At 48.1% G+C, this 8973-nt stretch overlaps 1 long non-coding RNA gene across 1 annotated transcript; it reads right to left on the bottom strand.

The window, feature by feature from the left end:
- Nucleotides 1-383: 383 nt before the first annotated feature.
- LOC125947642 (uncharacterized) lies at nt 384-1106 on the bottom strand. The gene is made up of 2 exons (XR_007468466.1): nt 962-1106; nt 384-530 (listed from the first exon to the last, which is right to left on the bottom strand). It is a non-coding gene; the product is annotated as an uncharacterized LOC125947642 (long non-coding RNA).
- Between the last annotated feature and the right edge of the window lie 7867 nt (nt 1107-8973).

Raw genomic sequence — 8973 nt, 5'->3', positions numbered from 1 at the left:
AATATAATCAGAATTTGCTGATTCATTGAGTAAATAAAAGTGTGTTGATGTAGTTAAGCATTTGTTTATTGTTTTCTTGATACCCTCGATAATTCGACATTTGGTTAATTAGGACATTTTAATTCGGTTAACTTGGAGGGGGGGGGGTTCCTTGGCGCATCATGGAGCTTATCAGGGTTCCCTGGAACGAACATGCTTGAGAACCCCTGGTCTAATAGATATTGGTGTATTAGTCTAATAGGCCTATTAGTCTAGTAGGTCTATTAGTGTATTAGTCTAGTAGGTCTATTAGTGTATTAGTCTAATAGGCCTATTAGTGTTAGTCTACTAAGTCTATTGCTGTGAAAGAAAATGTTGCAATGCACCAGATAACGAAAAACAGGTAAGATTTCTAGAAGCATTTATTAGCACAGCATATCTTTTTACAGATTCCTCTTTCGAGATCTTCGTCAGGTCAGCAATCTTGATTGAGAGAGCTTTTCGTTGACTTCGACCAGAGGACGTCCTTTTGATGAAGTGGTTAAAAAAACCTGGGTACAAAAATACACACATATAGAAACAGTTGAAAGCAGGGGTGCTAGTTCTACCACGAAACGTTTAAGCTGGCAATATTTGCTTCCAAACTAGAATAAATGCGGCTCGGCAATATTTTAGGACAGCTGATATATGCTAGTTAGCTCAAAATATTTATAACAAACAATGACGTTACCTGACGTGACAGGACAATTACAAAGCACACAAAAACAACATAAGATGTGTGTTCCATCGAAACTGTAGACAGATATAAGGAACTCTAGACAGAAATCTTGCACAGCGTTGTCGGAAACAGGCATGTTATTGCTGCAACGCTCACAGCTATCGGCCCGACAGCACTGTACTTACGTCCACCGTCAGGATTTAAAAAAAAAGAAGAAAACGCTTCATACTGTACTACAGAGGCATAAATAAGAAGTATAATTACCTCGAAATGGCAAATCGGCGCCGGGGAAAACGCTGCACATCGATGCACGCTGATAGATCCACAAAGCCGCGAAGGACAGGGGTAAAACAGTTGCCTTGCGTTGTTTTGAAGTATTAACAGCATCCATAGATAAAACTATCCAAATATATTAGTTCACGAATGAGATTACGCAGGCGCTAACACCACGGGTTCCTTAAAAACACATCGTTCATTCACTAACACGCACGCCTCGCCTTGACATGGCGGCCGCCATTGCACACGTGCTGTGCGCAACTACGGCTTACTACGGTCGCAGTTTTATATCCTTCCCAACCGCCGTGTTCCCTTCTCTGCGATACTGCTCTTTGATGTCAATAAATATTACGGCCTTTTATATGCGGTATCAAGTCAGTAATTTAGGTTAAAAGTTTTTACATTTACTTTTTGCGCACTTCAACAGAAAATACGACACTAACGAAACTTCAGCCGCAAACAAATATGGTTGCTGCTAGAGTGTACTAGATACAGTGAACTAGAAGTATTGGGTAGTGGAAAGAGCGGAGGGCTGGGCGCACAGGCAGCGTGAAGCCAAGAGCGAAGACTCACCGCCGAATGCGGTACAGCTGCCCCCACCGCAGAGGCCTCCTGTCCCCATCGCCACGGAGCTGCCCGGGATTTCGAAGAGGCGCTCGCCCGCTTGCGCCCTGCAGCAGACGGCCGCCTGCCTCCTGGACGAGACCCTCGGAGACCACCTCCTGGTGTACGTCGACGGTTCGGTGGTACCGGACACCGGCTCTGCCACGGCGGCCTGCACGGCACCAGCCCTGCAGAAGAGCAGGCAGTGTCGACTGCCCAGACACGCCAGCTCGACTGCAGTGGAGGTGGCAGGCCTCCACCTGGCCGTCGACCTACTCTCCGAGGAGCTTCCTGGGGTACCAGCGGCCATCCTCTGCGACTCCAAGGCAGCCCTCCTCGGCCTGCAGAGGCCAGAAAGCGCCAGCCTTGGAGTCGCACTGCTGTCTACCCGGCTGACAGCGCTGCAGGACGCAGGCCACCCGGTGTCCCTGCACTGGATCCCCGCCCACGTAGGGATCCCGGGCAACGAGGCAGCCGACACCCTGGCGAAGGACGCCCACCACACCACTGTGCCCCTCAGTCGGGCCGTGACGGAGGGCGACTTCACAGGACTGAGGCTGCGGCGACACCTGGCGACCCACCACCCAGACAAACGGGTGGCACTGGGATGCCCCCCACGACCACTCCCCCAGCGAGGCCTGGCTCGCAGGGAGACCTCGCTCCTTCTCCGGCTCCGCATCGGCTGCAGCTGGACGGCAGCACGCAGCTACCGACTGGGACGAGCGACATCCCCGGCCTGCAGCTCCTGCGGGGAGCCGGAGACGATCGAACATCTCCTGCTGGCCTGCCTGGCGTACCTCCAGCAGCGGGGCCCACTCCTGCAGGAGTTCCGCCGCCTGGGCCTCCCCTCTGGCAAGGAGGAAGATCTCCTCTTCCCCGGCCGACACCACCTTTCTGCACTTCGAGGTGTCGTGGAGTTCCTTGACTCGTCAGGGCTCTCCGCACGCCTCTAAGGACATTTCTACAAGCGGGGAGGCCTCACGGCCTCCCACCCCACCCCGGGCCTGACCGGCCTGGCACAACACCCCTGCAGACTCTGCAGCACACCAAGGCCTTCCATCTCGGCCTGATACGTGCCGCCTATGCCTGCCGGTTTTGCTTCGCCCAGCCATGGCGACTCCACTCTATCCCTTCTTTCGCTCCCACTTACCCCTCCCCGTTGGCGCTGAGCCGTGCTCCCTCAAGGGCTGCAGAAGATAGCGCCAACCTTTCCCTTTCCCTCAAGAACCACTTATCAAGAGCGAAGACTCCGCTAGAGGCGCTAGTGTGCTCTTCCCGAGGAGAACGTGCCGGTTGGAGCCCGCGTTGCTCGCGTAGCTGCAACACCTCGTCGTTCTTGGTGTTACGAGCCCGCGTGCTTTTCGTGTTTTTGCAAGTGAAGCTACTGAAAGTGCCGAGCATGACCGTTTCTCTGTTCGATGCTGCCCTGTTGTCGCTTTTTGGATAATGTAAGAGAAGAAGAAAAAAAGCGATACGCATTGCTATGCGCCCGGATGCAAGTGAGGGACTGAGGGTATCCTGGTTTTCGAGAAGTAAATGAGCGCACGTTGCCACTTTTTGGAGTGCCTAAAGACAGTGACCGGCGGAAACAATGGGAGAGAAATCTTCGCTGCAAAGATAAGCCACTCTACGAGACTTCAACTGTGTGGGAGAGGCACTTTGATGCGCATTTTATTTTGCGCGACTATGTTCACTTCATCAACGGTGAGGAAGTAAGGATTCCTCGAGGGACACCGGCGTTGACCGACGCCGCGGTGCCCACGCTCCTGCCCGATTTGCCATCCTACCTCTCAAAGGAAATGCGTCAGAGAAGACCAGAGAGAAAACGCGTTGCAGTGTGCCCAGCTGTACGCACGAAGAAGGTGCGTTTGTCTCGTCGCGACGTTCATGAGTCATCATCCCCAGATGGTGGTGCGGATGGCAAGGACTGCCTGTATGTGACAGTGCCCCAGCATAATCTTCAAACTATCGTAAACAGTGTGGATATTAGAAAATACATTTTTGGGGCATGTTTTGTTGCAGGATGATCCGAGACGTCATTGAAATAATGAGATCCAGACTTCCAAGCCAAGCTCTGCAGCCAGAATCTGCTTCTGTGGAAAAGCTTCTTTCGTTTTTGACGTGCCTGACCGAATGGGAGCTGCATGTAGGTGGTCGAGGTGGCTTCCTGTCCGCATCTACTGCTGTTGGCCTGACAGTCGCAGTTGCAAGCGTTCTGTCGTTGCTGACCTACATGACAAATAATGTTAGCTACGAGTACTTAATGACCTCAAAGCTGAGTCAGAACCCAGTTCAAAATCTCTTCGGTATAGCACGGCAGTCAAGCGGTTCCAATACCCCAACAGTTTCTCATTACTGCAGTGTGTCTTGCCTAAGTATTTATGGGCTTGCCAGATCTGTTGCTAATGGGAATGCTGGCCTGGTGTTCTTACAGCAATCCTTGAGTCAGACATAATAGAAGGCCCAAAGCCTGGTAAAACTGACATAATCCAATGCCTTCTTCATGATAACATTCCCATTGCAGGGTATCAAAAGCAGCTAGGGCCCTGCACCAGACCATGTCTCCATGTTTTCAAGCAAAAGTGACGACCGGCTCATTTTTTTACATTTATGGTAATGTTGCCAGGAAGTTTTTGTTGAAATTGGAGTGCGATGAATGCCACAAATTGCTTCTCCCAAAGAAGGAGGATGTTGATAGTCTTGCTGCAGCTCAGTACACCAGGCTGCGAGACAATGGTGGCCTACTGTATCCAACCGGATGACTTTTCAGGTTTATTAAAAGATAAGAAAACCTTTTCACAGCCACATTCAGTGCACAGGAGCTGCATCATGAGAGTGTTAAGATGTTATTACTCTTAAGAGAAACCAACAAGACCGGATAGGGTGCGCCAGCCATACAGAATCTTTGATGGTGAAAGTTGTAGCTTTTCATGTTACCAAACGGTTGCACTTTTTTGTGAGGTCCTTAAACCATTCCAAAGAGTCGGGTGACCTCAAGATATATGAAGTTGAGCCGCTGTACATAAGTATGTGAAATGGTATTGTGTACTCTCTACCGTGCAACTCATCTGTTGCAGTATGTTTCTTGAAAATGCCTCCCCCCTACCGACTGATACTGAAAAACAAAATCTGTCTGCAGGCGGCTCATATACTCCTGAAATGCACATGTTCATCGCTTGCCTAAATCATAATGATAGAAGAATGCAGCAGTATGCATGCATTCATTAGAAATTTTAAGCTAAATATTTCGACAAAATTACCTGCTGGTTGGAAAAATTTATTAGGGCTTAGACAGTGACTCCAACAAAGTAAGGGTATTTATTAGCCCGACGTAATATAAACCGCGTGAAGGGCATCCTACCCTCTGTGTATGTCCATGGCCCTGGAGACACGGCGAAAAGAAGAAAAGACCCCCCGCTCTAGGTCACCAACACCAAAACATCTCGCTGCACACCGCAACCTCCGAAGAATACCCCCTGAAGAAGGAGCCGAAGTGGCTCCGAAACGTCGGGTTAATACATACCCTTACTTGGTTAGAGTTACTGTTCCTATTTGTATTGAATCCTATTCAATACAAATGTATTTTCTATGTTTCGAACGGGACTTGTGACTGGTGCAACTGGGTAAAAAAAAGTGAAATTTTTATGCTAAATGTCTGTCGATGCAGCACGAAGTGCATGCATCGCGATAACATACATTGCAGGTACGAACCGTGCCCTGCCATCCCATACTACAGATCTTAGGGTTCTTTACATAAAATCATACTGACATACTTGGCATGACACAGCATTCTGAAACTCTGCCGCCGCACTCGCCTGCTGCGCTCTGCCGCGGACTCCCTCAGCCGGTGCTCGGGAAGTGAGCGCGCGCGCCATCTGGTGAGCTTCTACACAATATGCCTCGCGCCGAGGCCGCCGCTTCTTCCACTACCCAATATTTTCTAGTGCACTGTAGTACTAGAATAGAGTGTACTAGAAGCTTTTGAGTGGCGCGAGCGCCTGCCTGAGCGCGGCCGTTTCAGCGTGGAATGATGCGGTGGCGCTGGCGTCGACCAATCTACCAGCGCGGATGGCTGGCAGGCGTTCCGCGTACGTGTTCGTACCTCTCCGTCGAGCCTAGGATGATCTTTTTCATTCTTTGTTATACCCCCTTTTCCAAAAATGTTAATGCAAATAAATATTATTTGACATTATTGTTACTGAAGTTGCCGCCGACTGTGTTGCAGCTTGAAGTAGCGTAGCACATCGTACCGCATAACGAGCGCTTCCCCCCCCCCCTTTTTTTTTTTTTTTTACAGTGTACAGTTACACGAGATACCAGCTAGCCGGCACACATCGGAAGCCTCCCTCATCCCCCCCCCCCTTCCCTCGAAAAAAAGAAAAAACAATGTGTTGCATATAAGACGAAGAACTCCGCCAGTTCCACGTAAAACACCAATGTTGGAATCAAATAAAGGGCGCGTTGCTTGTGGTTGCGTTCACTCACAAAAAAAGCAAGCTTTATTGACAATGTCACTGTCTGAAGAACAGCAGAGTTTTTCCAGAGCACCCTATCATTTTAAATATGGGAATGCGTTTATTGTTGTAGGACCCACAAAAATGCACATACGTAATGCTGCAGAAAAACGCCTTCAGTGAAACATAGCAGTGCAAGATTTCGAGAGTTTAAAGGCAACACCACTGCAAAGTCCTATTAACAATCGCATACTTATACAAACAATACATTTGCAATTAAAAATGATAAAAAGAATAAAATTATAGAGCCAGGATACACAATATAACATAAAACAAAACAGAATAGCAGAGCTTAGGTTGTCTTTGTAAAATGCATTTAAATAAATAAAAATGTTATTATGGTTGCAAAATTGTTTAAACCGACTCTAAAGTGGAACAATGAATCAGCTTAGTTCGAGTAATTGTGCTCCGAGAACCCTAAAGCTGCTAAATTAACCATCACAGATTCAAGATGAAATTTTATTTTCAGATTTTGCGTCAGAGTTTGCACGTTCTCTTGCTTACAAACCTCTTCTCAGAAAAATCATCTCTCTTCTTGGTGACCCTTAAAAAAATTAATAGTAATAAAATATGCTCAAAAACTGACATCCTTTTTATGCCAATGCAGCAATTTATAGCCTACTCAATTTCAGGTGCTGCTGTGCGCTTCTTCGTTTTTCATCTCGCGACTTGTTCAGACCCAGTTTCTGCTGCTCTACAACAGAGTGGGACGCTTGCAACAAGCTGCAGGGCATCTGAGGCCTCTTGAACCATTACTAAACTAGACTTGCTGATTAGTTTGTCTTGCACGAACGCTTCACATTCCACGCTTCCGTTGTTTGCACTGCTGAAGAATACGGCTCGTTCAATGGAAAGTTCACGCGTGCTAGAATTCAGTGAGCACGCTACGTATGACACGCCGTCAAACCCGGGAAACTCGTGCAACGCCCATGATTTTGACGGTAGGTCAAGCCCACGAAGGTCGTCGAGAGTGACAACCGCTTCAGACGAGGGACTTGAGCTTGCCTTGTCAGCTTCGTCGCTACCTGCAGAAGTTGCACAGTTAGTGTCCACAAGCACCTGCGCAGGAGTGCTAATGCGGCGCCGCTTCCTGTTGTCGTTCTCAGCCGGCACACCCTGATGCCGCCGCTTTGTTTGGGTCCGTGGAGCCGGAGTTTTCAGCGTCAGATATGCAGGCAGGTTGGGCAAGATCGCCGGGACTGCATCAGGGGCAAGCATCGGCGTTCCCCTAGGAATACGGACTTCAACACCATCGATCACATGCACGTAGTCTCTCACAATGAAATGCGATTCGAAGTGTAAGTCGCACACGGCACAATCGGCGTCAAGCGGTTTGTCAAGCCGATGGAGGTTCCGCTCCCAAAGAAGTCGTCGTTCTTCGTCTTTCGGGGCCTTAAAAAGGGATAACTTTCGACTTTGTTGCACACGCGGATATCCAGTTGTGCAACCTGGCGCGTAACAATGGTTTAAACGCTGTTTTTTTGCCATTACGCGACCAAAACAGAGATGCCGACTACAGAGGCTACCATGCCGCCGAGCAAACCTGGGTAGATTGGGCGATGGCAGCACCGCCGCTACTTTCGCCACAAGTTGGGGAAGGGGCAAGCAAGGGAACAGCGCTCCGGTCGCGCCACTCAAAAGCTTCTAGTACACTCTAACTAGAATATGGTCGAGTGGGACGAGCGGCTGGGGCGGCGCATGCTTTGTCGTGAGGCGCCTAACGTGGAAAAATACTGGGGCGGCGCTGCGGTCGAAATGGATTGGGCTGCATCAAGGTCGCGCCGTTTTGAAACTGCTGGCGGTACTGCTCGGGAGGGTCATTCGTACTACTTCGCGCGCTGGTATTTTCGTTCAGACCGCTCAAATGGGGTTCATAATTGCATATGACATGTATTTATGCCTTAAGAATAAATTACTTTCTTTCTCTTTATTTATTTTTTATTATTTTTCTAATACCGCTCGGTCATTGCGCATGCATTGCGGCCGCAGTGTCGGCTTTCATTCTACTATGTTATTGCACGGTTCCCTTCGGAGAAAAAAATATTTTTCTCGTTCTTCAAGCAACATGTATCTCTCGTGTGTATTGTTGCGCATAAAGTTTTTCATCAGTAGGTCCTGCGAAACGCAGAAGGAGAAACATATGCAACCTTCCTGCTTGCCGCTTCAAACAAGTATACAGCATGTCTGCCCCATCCGGCGCCTTGTACTCAGATTTACGGGAAGTATTGTTATAGAAAAAAAAAAAAAAGCTGCAGCGCAACATTTCATTCAAATTTTCGCCTTTCTCGCGTAACAGAATGCGGAGTAATCGTTAAGAGGTCATTTATTGCAGTCGGACCTCGAGCGCCGAAAACAGTTTTAGTTAATTAAATCAAATCAAAGGGGAATTACTTTTGTTATACAATAATATAAAAAATGCGTACAAAGATATTTGATCCCATAGCCTAAAGCGGCCATTCTATATGCTAATATTTGGCCGTAAGCCATACGTGGATTTTTTTTCCAGTCGATACTTCAAAAAAGAAAAGAAAACAAAAGAAGGTCTGCGCGGTCTGCCTAATTAAGGTCTGCCTAATTAGTGGCTATATAGTATAGTGGATACGGTCTTGAGCACGTGGGTTCAATCCAGGTCGCGGAATTCGATGGGAACGAAATAGAAAAAGACTCGTGTACTTCTATTTAGGTGCCCGTTTACGTGCACGGTTACGGTTACGTGGTTTTGCCACGTAAAACCGAATAATTTGCTTATATTAAAAAAAGACAAAAGCAGGTGGCTGCGTTCTTCGGCTTATTTCTGGGGGTGTCAACAACATAAATTATTCTCGAGTCTGATTTCTGAGAAAAACATGTTAAGGCTTATCCTACATTTCATGCATAAATGTA

The sequence above is a fragment of the Dermacentor silvarum genome, chromosome 8 (assembly GCF_013339745.2).
Source record: "Dermacentor silvarum isolate Dsil-2018 chromosome 8, BIME_Dsil_1.4, whole genome shotgun sequence".
Classification (NCBI taxonomy): Eukaryota; Metazoa; Arthropoda; class Arachnida; order Ixodida; family Ixodidae; genus Dermacentor; species Dermacentor silvarum.
This window is presented reverse-complemented; position numbering and strand designations above follow the sequence as displayed.